Below are 14,292 nucleotides of genomic sequence, written 5' to 3'. Positions count from 1 at the left end.
CCAAGGGTTGTTTTAAGGATGCAATCACACATCCGGAACAGTGTCAACCTCAGCTAGATGGATGTTTGTTTACTTTGGCAGGCCCATCTCTGACTCCAATTACACAGTCATTGGTACGGTGACATTGCCACCTGTACAAAACATCTTATTTGCCAATAAATCAAGTCACTTAAAAGAGAGGAAAGAGAAACACCATTAACCACATTGTGTGACCGTAAGTGATGAGGTTGGTTCTCCTGAAAGATGGCAGTCTAACTCTGAACAAAGTTCCCTGAGGAGAAGACATGCCATTTTGAACAACGGTGCCATCACTGGAAAAGGCATCCAGTCTCTCTACTTCGAAGACCAGCACTTATTCAGGTGTGTAAACTCTAGTATCTGTTGTTGTTTTCTTATATATATATTTTTTTAATTGAAGTGTAGTCAGTTTACAATGCTGTGTCAATTTCTGGTGTACAGCACAATGCTTCAGTTGCATGTTGTTCAGTTTTCTAAGTCTCGTTATTATGGAGTTGACTTCATGACTATTGTAAGATATTTGGCATTGCCTAAGATGCTTTAAATGAGCTTTACAGTTCTCAGAAATCATTATCCCCATCAAGAAATTCTACCTGGACTGCAAAATTTTTAGTGTCACATTGATATTTAGCAGTTTAACCTCCTCTGTCAGAAGGCAACAAATAACATCAGTACTGATAAGTAAATAGCAGGTACCCGCTCTGTTAGAGGCCTTGAGATGTTGTTACAAAGGAGAAATTAGACATGGCCCCTTGACCTCTGGTTTCTGAGGTCTGACCAGAAAGGTGAGACAACTTAACAAAGAAATCAATAGACAGGTGGGGGGAGGGTCAGCCAGAAATATGCTTAACAATTTTTATAATTGATGTAGATTTTTAGGCTAAATTTGAAAGAAAAATATTTTGTTAATTGTTTAGGTTCTTCTTGGCTTTACATTTGTCATGATTTCATTAAGCTTTTATTTTCATGCTTACTTCAATTTTCACTGTACCGTATGCGTTAAGCTTTAAGAGGAGATGATAAGACCAAAGTAAAATGGCCCCCCCACCAAAATTCGGTGACATAAATTTTCTCCACAGAACAAGGTCTTTCAATGCCAGTATTTTTATTTTGGTCTACAAACTATTGTTAAAATCTTTGCACTACGATATCTGCTCATTTACTCATGCAATGGAAACATTTCTTAGAGGGAGCTAGGCAAGTTAGATGCAGCCCATTTTACACAAAAGGAAATGTACAGGAGGGCTCACGTGACCTCTCCAAATTCTCACCACACGTCATAAAAGCAGGAATCAAGTCTCCTGACTTAGCCTTTTGCTGTGGCCCCTTCATGCTGTGGTCGCTGATTTTAACCCTTGGTTACCCGAATCCATTTCCAGATTCTCTTCATAGTTGATTGTAGGTATGCCTACAATGGCTCAGGAAAATATCCTTATTTCATATGTCTACTCTGTCTCAAAGGATATTGACATTCTTCACAGAACTTTAGAGCAGGAAGGGGTCCCTGAAATCTAGTCCAACATTCAGATTTTATAGATGAAGACTCTGAGGCCCAGAGTGGTTAAGCTCCCAGAGGAGCTCCAAGGTAAACAATGGTGTAAAAATGTATCCGATGAGAAAAGGTTAGAGGCACCAACACTGTTTCCTCCAAGCAGCTGACTTAATAAGGACCTCTGAGTGTTAGAACAATCATGATTCAGGAAGTTTAACAAGGAAGTTTTTTACTTCTCTCTGTCTCTACCAAAAACAAAACAAAAGGGAAGTGAGTTTTGATTAGAGTGAGTGAAAAGAATGAGGCTAAATATAAAACAGAATTTTCTGGTAGCCAAGATAATCAAAAACTGAGACAGGAAACCTAGAGATATAATTCACATATCACTCAATTCACCTACTTAAGGTGTAAAATTTAGTGGTTTTTAGTATATTCATAGTTGTACAACCATAAATGTAATCCATTTTAGAACATTTTCACTCAAAATGAAACCCTCATACCCTTTAGTTTTCATTCCCTGTCCCCTAATTTCTCCCACCACAGGCAACCACTAATCTACTTTGACTCTATCGATTGACTCATTCTGAACATTTCATGTAAGCAGAATCATATAATATGTAATCTTTCGTGACTGTCTTCTTTCCTTAGCATCATGTTTTCAAAGTTCATTCATGTCGTAGCATGTATCAGTTCTTTACTTTTTGTTACCAAATAATACTCTATTGCACGGATATACCACATATCATTTATTCATTCATCAGTTGATAGGTATTTGAGTTGTTTCCACCTTTGGCTTTTGTGAATAATGCTGCTCAGAACATTCATGTGCAAGGTCTTGTACAGACATAAGTTCTTATTTCTCTTGGGTATATACCAAGATGTGGAACTGCTGGGTTGAATGATAACTCTACGGTTAGCTTTTCAAGGAACTGCCAGGCTGTTTTCCAAATTCACTGCATCATTTTACATACAGCAGTGTAAGAGGGTTCTAATTTCTCCACGTCCTCACCAGCATTGTTATTATGACTTTTTGGTTATAGCCACTTTAGTGGGTGTGAAGTGGTATCATTATGGTCTTGATTCTCATTTCCCCAATGATTTATGATGTTGTACAGATTTTCATGTGTTTACTGCTGGTTTGTATATCATCTCTGGAGAAACGTCTCTTCAGATCATTTGCCCATAAAAATTTTCTTTTTGAAAGGTTAAGTTCAGATTGGATTCTCAATTTCTGGGTTGCTTGAGATCGAAACCTCTATATGAGTCCTAGTTGTATGAGTTTGAATTCTCCCAATCCTTTCTAGTTCCATGAATCTACAATTTGGAAGAATTCCCCTATCTTAAGTTTGATTTTTATAGAATGGAAACTGAAGGATAAAATGCTGAAAAAGCTCCCCACTTCCTATAGAGATGAGCTTTCAAGTTAGAGGAGCTATGTAGACGCATTCCAGGCAAGTCCTCTGTTTGAATGGTTAGTCCTACAAAGCAGACTTTCCATATTGGTGCAAAATCTGGCCACAAAGGAGCCAGTGGGCAAATGTGCTTCATTTCCTGTGGCCTTTGAAATGATTGCCTGAAAAAATAAACCCAGCTTTTGTCTGAATTATATTATGGGGTGATCCATCTTCAATGGCTAAGAGCATAGCTAAGTTGTTTCACAAATATATGGTGTAGCTTGGAAAGCAATTCAACAGTGTTTCCGTATGAACATGTTCGTGAAGGGTGCAGCCTTGGGAGGGCTTTGCTTCCAGGCCTTTCCTCATCTCTGAGTTACTATGTTGCTTAAAGATGAACTTTTTTTTAATTTAAATTATTTTTTAAGGTCTGCGGACTCAACATTCCCAAAAATAAGGCTAATGATGGTAGGAAGGAAATGAGCATGTACCAGTTTGGGAGTAGGTAGATGGAGTGGTTTGAGGTTTGGGAGTTAAGGGTGAAAAGGTACTTCAGGTGCCGCTAAAGTCACCACTGTTGATCGCGTGAACACAGTATGAGCTCACTGAGTGTTTAAGAATGAATGACAGGAGTTTTTCTTTTTTCACAAACAAAAGACATTTATATTACATCACTCACATGCACGTCATCTCAAATAGTACTAAAGGAAATGTGAAGGCTACCTGGACAGCTCCAAGGATCCCATTGTTAACTGAAGAAGGACACCCCAGGTAAGTAATCATTGGAAGGTTTACTTTTAAAAAGGAGAAGATAATGCTGTCTATCAACTATAATTCAATTTCTACAAATTCTCAAAAATAAATAAATTCATGAACTTAGAGGGGAAAAATAAGGAGAAGAAGATGGGATCATGGAGTTTTCTGATTATCAGATATTCTCAGGGCTCACCTGTGGCTAAAGTCAGGTGTGAGGCAAAAATGGCCATAATGCACATCTACTGCAGTTCTCCCTCCCCCAGATTTTCTAGCCTACCCATGTCCACCGTGATGCTTCTGTCTCAACTATTTTCCTACCTGTTGCACCCGCTGATGAAGAAATCAATAGACAGTCCCCAGATTCCAGTCTTTGGTGTAGGTTTGAAATGCCCAAAGGTCAACCAGGAGAGCCGAGTTCAGCCAGCAACTGCTCAGTCTCCCAGGGGCTGGAGGAAAGGTGGGGATTAATTCTTTTAATATGTTATTCACACATCTTACAATCACCTTATAATCCTTCAATCATTGATTCTTAACCTGCACAATCTCCGGTTTGGGACTCTTGGTAGGATCCGTAAGCAAAATGCCATGAAGACACCTCACTGCCACAACCCCAGCTCACAAGCAAAAACATCAGAACAAACAACACGTGATGGAAATGAGGACAGAGAAGCAGGGAAGGGGGCCGAAAAAACTTTCAGGATTTGCAGAGAGACATTTAAAGTGCTTAGACCTCATATTTTACCAAGAAAAAAAAATGTGATCTTTACACAGGGATCATGTCTTATGAAACAACTTTATAAACCCAGAAGCTTGGTTTTTGTTAATTATTGATGAAAAGTAAGAAACAGAAGGATGAAATACTAAATGGAGTGAAACTAGGTCATTGAGGACCAGGACAACCTAGGCCAAGTTGGATAAATTAATGTATAGGAACTTGAACAAACCAAAATGCCATAAAATTATTTCATAGGGAACTTCCTTTTGCCTCTATATAAATTTATCTCTGTCTGTCAGAGAGATGAGTTTCTCTTTTCAGGACTAAGTAGTAGAATAGTTATGAAACCCTATGCAAAGAAACTGAGAAGTTTCAAAACTGAAATTGATAGTACATTTGTACCCAGTCTGAGTAACCCCCAGCTGCATGAGTTTTGAAGTCTCAAAGGCCAGAGCTCCCTATCCCTTCCTCCTGTGGCTTTGGGAACAGTTGGATCAGCCAATAATATCTGAATGGCTGAACGGTCCAGAAAGCTTGTATGGTGGGCAAACTGAAGTGGGCCAGCACATGGTATGGCTTACCCTGCAGCGGGTCATAATTGCAGTCAGGTCTCCATGGTGACATCTCAAGCCATGAGGTTGGAACTGTGGGATTAATGACATCCCACAACTGGAGCAACCACAGTGCTGAGAACAGCTTTGACTACGGTAAGTAATCCACAGACCTGAGATTTAGATGAAGAAATGTAAGAACTTAATCCATACTGAGGGACAAATTAGGATGAGTCTGGAGAGAAAGTCTTCCTGTGTGACATTCTGGAGGGCCTTTGAGTTCTCTCACTGTCCAGAGTCCCCACAGTGGTACTGGCGAAGGAGGAAAGGCCAGAAAAAGTGATTCTGAGAATGTCCTAGACGGAAACCAAGAATGAAAGAATGAGAATTCCATGACTGCCTAGTTGTTCCTTGATAGTGTCTTAGATTCGCTGGTGACCAACTCCATGTATTTAAGGAAGCATCGCATGATTAGAGTTACCCAAAAGACTGTAGACTCTTGTCCTAGCCATCTATGTAGCCATCCTGAAAGCATCAGAATGTGTTTTTATTTCATTTAGGTGGTTCCAGGGAGAAACCTTCCCAGGACCCATGTATGGGCACAGCTGTTTCCCCTGATCAGGATCCTTGCTGCACCCAAGTAAGACTCACGTTATCAGAAATACTTTGTTCTGTCTCTGCTCACTGCTAATTGCATTCTTTATTGCCTTTAAACAAAAAGCTCCTACTCTTTTCTTCCACACTGATGATATTCATTTCTTGATCATTTCACTTCCTATTCACCAATGAAGTGAAATCCAATCCACCAGGATTTTCTACTCAACTTTCCTATAGAAAACAAAACAAAACAAAACAAAACAAAACAAAACAAAACAAAACTTAAAAGCAGCTCGACCCTTAGGGGTTTTAATTTCTCAAGCAACTAAAAATCAGTTCTGTTTAAAATCTTTCAAGTTCCCATCTTAGTCCTCTATACATTCTAGCTGTTTCCTGTCAGGGGCTGAGGACATTTTATCTTAATTTTCAGAGACCACAGTCAAGTCAAGGAGGGACATCACCACTGGAATGTCTACTAGGCATCATTTCATTTTCAATTCATTTTCATTGTGGGAAAACTAAATCAGTAAGTAGTCAAAAGACGACTTACTTAATGGACTACCGCACCTAACCACTTATCTATCCTAAAAACTTAATCCCCTAACAAGGTATGAAAACACCAAAATTACAAAGGAAATTATTAGATACAAGGGACTTGTCAATAGCAATGCTTTCATTATATAAAGTTTAATTTAGGCCTTCCTAAACAGTTTTGGTCCATTGTTCTGTCAAGTGTTCATACGCACAGATGTTGGAACCTCTGTCATTAGCAGTAGGAGGCAGCTCTGTGCCAGCACGTTGTGTTAGCACCTTAGTAGAGTTAAACTTCTGGAAACACAGATAAGAAACCCTAAATTGTTGTGGCCCAACAATTGTTGTAAAGCTCACGTACGGAACTCTACAGAAAATAAAGTCAGCACTCGGCCTATTTCATGTACCGTTTAATGTCCTGGGTTATCTGGTTTCCAAAGCACACAGCAAACAAGATGATGAGAGCAGGTGACAAGCAGTGACAGCTGACATTTTAGGTTGGCCGCTACAATAAGTGGCAGCTGACCAACAGAAAAATGAGAAAAAAGAAAAAACTTCTAAAAAGCAGGCAGGTAGATAGAAGACCTCAAGTCCCAGAGATACAGAGCAATTTTGTTTCAGGACTAGCAACTCTAAGTGGCCTCTGTAATTTATTTCAGCACAGAGAGGTAATTGGCTTAATTATCCTCAAATGTTGGAGCTGGAAAGATGCCCTAGGCATCCAGTCCAACTCTCCCAATTTACAGATGAGGAAACAGAGGCCTGGGGAAGCCCTGATGGCCCAGTTCAGCATCATAGCTGGTTAGTAGTGGAACGGCAGCTGGCACCAGTTTTATCCCGGCCACAATACACTTCTCCTTGACAAAATAGTTGAAGCCTCACTGGTTAAATGTGAAGATCAAAGGAGACAAAGAATAGAAGATTAGCACTTAGACACTGAAAGAGAACAATCTCGTTAGCTACTATTATTTTAGAATCTGATATAAAAATGGTTGAGCATTTTTAGTATGAATCTTTTAAATAACTTTGCTCTTTTGGAAAATTAATTTCCATGAAGCAAGCCACCCTTGGGTGCTAAACTGTCACCTCCTGAGAAAGGTCTCCCTTGACTACCCTGTTAAAAATAGTGCCTCTTTCAGTTTCTGTCTGTGCCTTGATTTCATATGTCTTATAAGCTATCACCTGTGAAATCATATACATCTGTGTATGTATGTAACGGACTATAACAAGCCTGGATAGTAACATAATGGAATCCCTTTATGATGATGGTGTTTAGATACAAGTCCCAATATTCCCATCTTAAGCTGAGTTCTATCAAGATTTTCTGTCTGTAGGTATGTTTTAAGAGGAAATATTTGGCTGAATCCATGTAACACAAGCATTTTTCTAGCATGGTTCCAATATCACTCTTAGACAGAACTTAAAACACACTCCTGCTTTTCCCATTTCCTTTCTACGTTCTTTAAAAGACCCTTACTATTATCTCCGATGGTCAAGGAAAAACTTAAGCATAAAAATTAGACAAGGGCTTATAGAATAAGATGGGAAGAGGACAGCATTTGACATCTTAGTATCAATTTGATCTAATATCTTTAAATGGTTATTTTAATTCCATGTTAAAGTGTGGTTTCTGTGAGGTGGGGGAGTAGATTAGATTGTAGAAGGACTGAATGGTTGAAGATTTAGAGAAAATAGTATTTCCTCAAGCACCAAGTAAATACCACGTCTCCTGATATATGAAAAAGAAAAAGAATCCCCTCAAATAAAATGCTGTGCAATTGACTTTTTCTCTAACATTTGCGCCTAGTTGTTCTTCCAAATTTCTTTACATTCATTAGTGGATTCCTTGGTTAAAGAACCCTTGCAAGCAGAGATTGAAAGGGAGTTAGATTTAAAGTGACTGATGGTCACTGTGCCAGGTCCCTCTTATGATTCTCCTTGTATTATGTATGAGTCAGAAACCTCCTCTGCCTGACCTCTTGTGTTGGGATGTCTCAGGGCTGAGTCCTTGGCCCTCTTCTCTCTTCCCCAGGCAATGCCATCCAATTCCAAAGCTTTAAATGCCATGAATGTGATGACTTAAGTTGATATTTCCAGCCCTGCCCTCTTCCTGATCTCCTGGTCCCTCTGTCTAACTACTTGCTGGACATCACCACTTGGATGTCTTCTAGGCATCTCAAACCTACCATGAATAAAACCGAACTCTTCTTCTCCTCTCTCCAGACCTTACCGCAAACACTTCCTCATCTTAATGGCATCACCGTTGCTCAGACCCCAAACCTAGGCATCCTGGATTTCTCCATCTAACCCCCATCAAGGGAGGATCCACCATGAAATCTCATGAAGGTTAAGCTGCCAGGAGCCTCACATTGAAGCCTCGCAAGGCACCACATTTTGTGTTCAGATTTTAACTTTTCTTACAGAGGGCCCTCAAATTGTATGAGTTTCAGGTCCTACAAAACCAGGATCTGCCTCTGCACCCTACATCCTGCTCTGTCTCCAAAAGAAAAGTATCTAAATCTGCCCACTCAGGACACTGTTGATGGCTGTCGTCCGAGCCACCGTCTTCTCATGACTTTCAGGTGCTACAATGACCTCCGTCGCTTCCCTCCTACAGTCTGTTTCCTATACAGCAGCCAGAATGATCTTTTGAAACTTCTTCAGGTCAGATCCCTTACTTAACCCAATGGCTTCCCATTCCACTTAGAATAAGTCACACTATTGAACAATCACAGTGTCTTAGGTCACCTGGCCCCTGTTTACCCCACAGGCCCTTTCTTACAGCTCACTCCCCCACAGCTGTGCCCTTCTTTCCTTGCTGGAATACACTAGACTCGTTTTTGCCCCTGGGGCTTTGGGACTCGCTGTTTCCTCTGCTTGGTGGAATTTTCCCCATTTCTTCACTTGTCTCATCATTCAAATCTCTGCTCAAACATCCCCTCCTTAAAGTAGCACCCAACTCCACCCTGGTCATCCTTGAAACCATTATCCACTTCTCCTCACTTGTCACTATATGAAATTATCTACCCCGTTTACTTGTTTATTGTCTGACCTCTTTCAAAAGATTATAAATTCCGTGAAGGTCCACTTGCTTTCTACTGAATCCTCACAGCCCAGCAGTGCCCACAACCGGGGAGGTGTCCAATGAATATTTGCTAAATAAATGAATCAATGAAATGTTTGTTAACTAAGTGCTAATGTAGTAAAATATGATATGAAGTGATACTACACATCCAGTGGGGAGAATTGAAGAATATGAACTATTGTGGAGGTTTTTTGTTTCTTCCTCATTACCTATAGACAGTTAAACATCTATCCTGCCAGTGGATGAGAATTTGAGATGTGGATTATGTCACAATTAATATTCCACTCTGTATGTCATCACAATGCGTGAGGTAAAATGTATGTGTCATTGTGCCCAAACTGTAAGGTACTTGGCAATAAATAGCAGTTAGGTGGAAAGCACGATATATAGACTAAATCATCTCTGAATCTCCCCATTCCTCATCTCCTACCAGGTAATGGTTTAGGGATGCTCGGAAGGTTTGAGGGTTATGAATGTTATCCATGTATTCTGAACAAAGCTAAATATACTGTGAAAGACAGAAAAAATAATCAGTAATTGAGATCTGGATCAATTTCCTTCAGAGCTCTAGGGGAAAGCATTTTCTATGATAACAGCTATGTTGAGATATCATTTGCATACCACAAAGTTCACCCTTTTAAAGTGTACAATGGGGTGTCTAGTATTTTTATGAGAGTTGTGCATCCATCACCACTGTCCCATTCCTGAACATTTCATCACCCCGGAAAGAAACTCCATACCCTTTAACAGTGACTCCACATTCCCTCCCCTCCCTTCCTGCCCCCACCAGCAAGTCCAGGCCCCTGGCAACCTGTGATCTACTTTCCACCTCTCTGAATTTGCTGATTCTGGACCTTTCATATAAATGGAACCAAATAATATGCGACTTTTTGTGTCAGGTTTTTTTTCACTTAGCATATTTTCAAGGTTCATCCATGTTGTACCATGTGTCAGTACTTCATTTCTTTTTACTGCCAAATTATATCCCACTGTTTAGATACACCACATTTTGTCTGTTCATCAGTTGGTGGACATCTGAATTGTTAATTCTTTTTATTATGAATAATGATGCTGTGACCATTCATGTACAAGTTTTTGTGTTGACATGTTTCCATTTCTCTTGAGCATACACTTAGGAGTAGAATTACTGAATCGTACAGTAGCTCTGTGTTAACTTTTGAAGACCTGCCAAATGGTTTTCCATCTTGATGCACCATTTTACATTCCCATCAGCAGTGCAGGAGGGTTCGATTTCCCCACCAGCACCTTCACCAACACTTGCTAGTGAGTGGTCACAAAGTGATACCTCATTGTAGTTTTGACTCATGTTTCCCTAGTAACAAATGTTGAACATCTTTTAAGTCGGTTATTAGCTATTTGTATTCAGATATCTTCTTTGGGAGAGTGTCTATTCAAATGTTTTGCCCATTTTTTAAAATTGGGTTGTCTTTTTGCTACTGAGTTATAATGGTTCTTTAGACATTCTGATAACAAATCCCTTATCCGATATATGATTTGCAACTATTTTCTCCCATTCTGTGGATTGTCTTATCACTTTCTTGATGGTTTCCTTTGAAACACAGAAGTTTTTAATTTTGATGAAATCCAACTTGTCTATTTTTCTTCTTTGTCTTTTGTGGGTTTTGTATCATCTCTAAGAAACCAATGCTTAATTCAAGGCCGTGAAGATTTGTTCTTGTTTTCTTCTAAGCATGTTATAGTTTCTGCTCCCAGACTTAGGTTTTATGCTTCATTTTGAGGTTTGCATATGGTGCGAGGTAGCAGTCCAACTTTATTCTTTTGCACGTGGATATCCAATTGTACAAGCATCATTTGTTTCAAAGACTCATCTTTCACACTGAATGGTCTTGTTACCTGTATACATTAGCATTCTCCAGAGAAATAGAACCAAAAGGATAAATTATGGAGAGATCTACTTTAAGGAATTAGCTAACATGATTGCAGGGAGTGGCATGTAGGAAATCTGTACGGCAAGTGGAAATTCGGATAAAAATTGGTTCTGCAGTCTGAAATCTGAAATTTGCAGAGCAAGCCAGCAGAGTTTTCCTATGTTGCAGTCTTGAAGCAGAATTACTTCTTCCTGTGGAAACCTCAGTCTTTGCTATCAAGGTCCTTCCTTTGGTTGAATGAGACCCACCCACCTTATGGAGGGGAATCTGCTTTACTTAGATCAACTAATTATAAATGTTACTCACATCTACATTACCTTCACAGCAACATCTAAATTAGTGTTTGACCAAACAACTGGGCATCATAGCCTATGCAACTTGAAACATAAAGTTAACCATCACAACACCCTTGTGAAAAATCAATTGACCACAAATGTAAGGTTCATTTCTGAATTCTCCATTCAATTTCATTGATCTACACATCTATCCTTACACTAGTACCACAGTGTTCATATTGTCACTTTATAGTAAGCTTTAAAATCAAGGTGTGAGTTCTCCAATGTTTTGTTTTGTTCAACGTTGTTTTGGCTATGTGCAGTCTCTTATAACTACTATGAATTTTAGGATAAGCTTGCCCATTTCTGAAAAAAAATTGAAATTTTTATAGGTATTGCCTTAAATTTGTGGACAAATTTGAGGAGAATTGCCATCTTAATATTTAGTCTTCCAACCCATGCACTCAGAATGTCTTTCTATTTATCTGTATCTTTATAAATTTCTTTTAGCTATGTTTTATAATTTTCAGTATACAAGTCTTACACTTCTTTTGTTAAATTGGTTCCTGGGTATTATACGATCTGTTGATGCTATTATAAATAGGATTTCTTTAATTTCATTTTTTTGATTGGTCATTGCTAGTGTATAGAAATATAACTGATTTTTATATATTGATCTTGTATCCTGCAGCCTTGATGAATTTATTTATTGTTGTAATAGCACTTCTGTGGATTTATCAGAATATTTTCCTATAGCAGATCATGTCATTTGTAAATCTCCAGTACAAGGCTGAATAGAAATGGTGAGAATGGACATTCTTATCTTACTCTTGATCTCAAAAGGAAAGCATTCATTTTTTTCTCCAGTAAGTATGATACTAGTTGTGGATTTTTCATGGATGCCTTTTATCAGTTTGAGGAAGTTTCCTCCTATTCCTAGTTTGTTGAGTGTTTTTTTTTTTTAAACATGAAAGGATGTTTGATTCTGTCAAAGGCTTTTTCAGCATCAACTGAGATTATTATGTGGTCTTTGTACTTTATTCTATTAGTATGATATATTACATTGATTGATTTTTCTTATGTTATACCAACCTGGCATTCCTGGGATAAATTCCACTTGGTCATGATATAGAATCCTTTTTATTTGTTGCTATATTCAATTAGCTAGGATTTTGTTGACAATTTTTACATCAATACTTATATTGTTATGTAGTTTTCTTGAGCTATCTTTCTTTGGTTTTAGTATCAGGTTAACACTGGCCTCATAAAATGAATAAGTGTTCAGTCTGCTTCTATTTTTTGGAAAAGTTTAATAAGTATTGGGTGTTAATTCTTCTTTGAATGTTTGGTTGAATTCATTAGTGAGGCTGTCTAGTCCTGGAATTTCGTTTGCGAGAAGTTTTTAAAATTACTAATTCAATCTCTTTGTTAAAGGTCTGTTCAATTTTCTGTTTCTTCTTGAATTCACTTTGGAATTTGTGACTTTTTAGGAATTTTCCCACTTCGTATAGGTTATCTAATTTGTTAGCATACAGCTGTTCATAATATTCCTTTATAATTCTTTTTTATTTCTGAAAGTTTGGTAGTGATGTCTTGCCTTTTATTTCTGATTTTAGTCATTTGAGTCTTCTTTTTTCTTGGTCAATCTAGCCCAAAGTTTGTCAATTTTTAAAATCTTTTCAAAGAAGCTTTTTTCTGTATTGTTTTTCAGTTCTCTATTTCATTTATTTCCTTTTCTTGTCTTTATTATTTCTTCTGCTTGCTTTGGGTTTAGTTTGTCTTTTTTCTAGTTTCTAAGAAACTAGGTTAGATTATTGATATGCGATCTCTCTTCCTTTTTAATGAAGACATTTACAATTCTGAATTTCCCTATGAGAACTGCTTCTACAGCATTCCATAAGTTTTGGTATCTTGGGGGTTTGGGGCTTTTTCATTCATGTCAGTATTTCCTAATTTTTCTTGTGATTTCTTCTTCAAGCCATTTGTTATGTATGAGTGTGATCATTTCCACTTACTTGTGAATTTCCTTTTGTTCTTGATTTCTAATTTCATTTTACTATGGACGGAGAACATACTTTGAATGATTCCAATCCTTTTAAACATACTGAGGCTTGTTTTATGGTCTGACATATGATCTACCCTGAAGAATGTTCCCTATGCACTAGAGAAGAATGTGTATTCTGCTGGTTTTGGATGGAGTGTCCTACAGATAGATGCCTGTTAGGTCTAGGTGGTGAATAGTGCCCTTCATGTCTTCTGTTTATTGTTGACCTTCTGCTTAGGGGTCCTGTCCATTTTTGAGAGTGGAAACTGAAACCTCTGCAACTTTTTGGTTGAATTTCTCCCTTCAGTTCTGTCAAGTTTTACTTCATGTATTTTGGGTTGGTGAGGTACTTGTGTTTAGAATTGTCTTCATGATTGATTGACCCTCTTATCATAATAAAATGTCCTCCTTTGTCTCTGACAACAATTTTATCTTAAAAATCTATTTTGTCTGACATTAATATAGCCACTTCAGCTCACTTTTGGATACTGTTTGCATATATATCTTTTTACATTCTTTTACTTTCAACCTATTTGTGTTCTAAGGAAAGAAAAACATTAAATTTAAAAACTAAATTGTTCTGCTAAGTATATCTTTATCTCAGGTATTAAAATGCAGCAAATGATGGCTTTTAAATCAACTTAGCACATTTAAATGAAAATAATCAACTTCAACATAATAAAAGATATTTTTTCCTTTCTCCCATCTCTTAACCAGTCTTTGATTTAACCTATAAGGATTTATTCCATAGGGCCAAATCTGGAGTCAGTCTTACCTTCTAAAGGTTCACAAATCTGTTTACTGTCAAACCAGCAGGGAAAGGAAATTCCTAAGCAAGGAACACTGCTCAGAAAGTACTGTACCATGTCTCCAAATCCCTGAGAATCAAGTTGGAAAACTGGAAGCAACGGAAAGCACTATAAG

General features: G+C 38.0%; 1 long non-coding RNA gene across 1 annotated transcript; it reads left to right on the top strand.

Annotated features, from left to right (window-relative positions):
- The first annotated feature begins 221 nt into the window (after positions 1-221).
- LOC106731131 lies at positions 222-14,292 on the top strand. Its single transcript, XR_001367550.2, has 3 exons — positions 222-360; positions 5,487-5,566; positions 14,182-14,292. It is a non-coding gene; the product is annotated as an uncharacterized LOC106731131 (long non-coding RNA).

Source organism: Camelus ferus, chromosome 14 (genome assembly GCF_009834535.1).
Source record: "Camelus ferus isolate YT-003-E chromosome 14, BCGSAC_Cfer_1.0, whole genome shotgun sequence".
Taxonomy (NCBI): Eukaryota; Metazoa; Chordata; class Mammalia; order Artiodactyla; family Camelidae; genus Camelus; species Camelus ferus.
The sequence above is the reverse complement of the archived record's forward strand: the minus strand, read 5'-3'. Positions and strand labels throughout refer to the sequence as shown.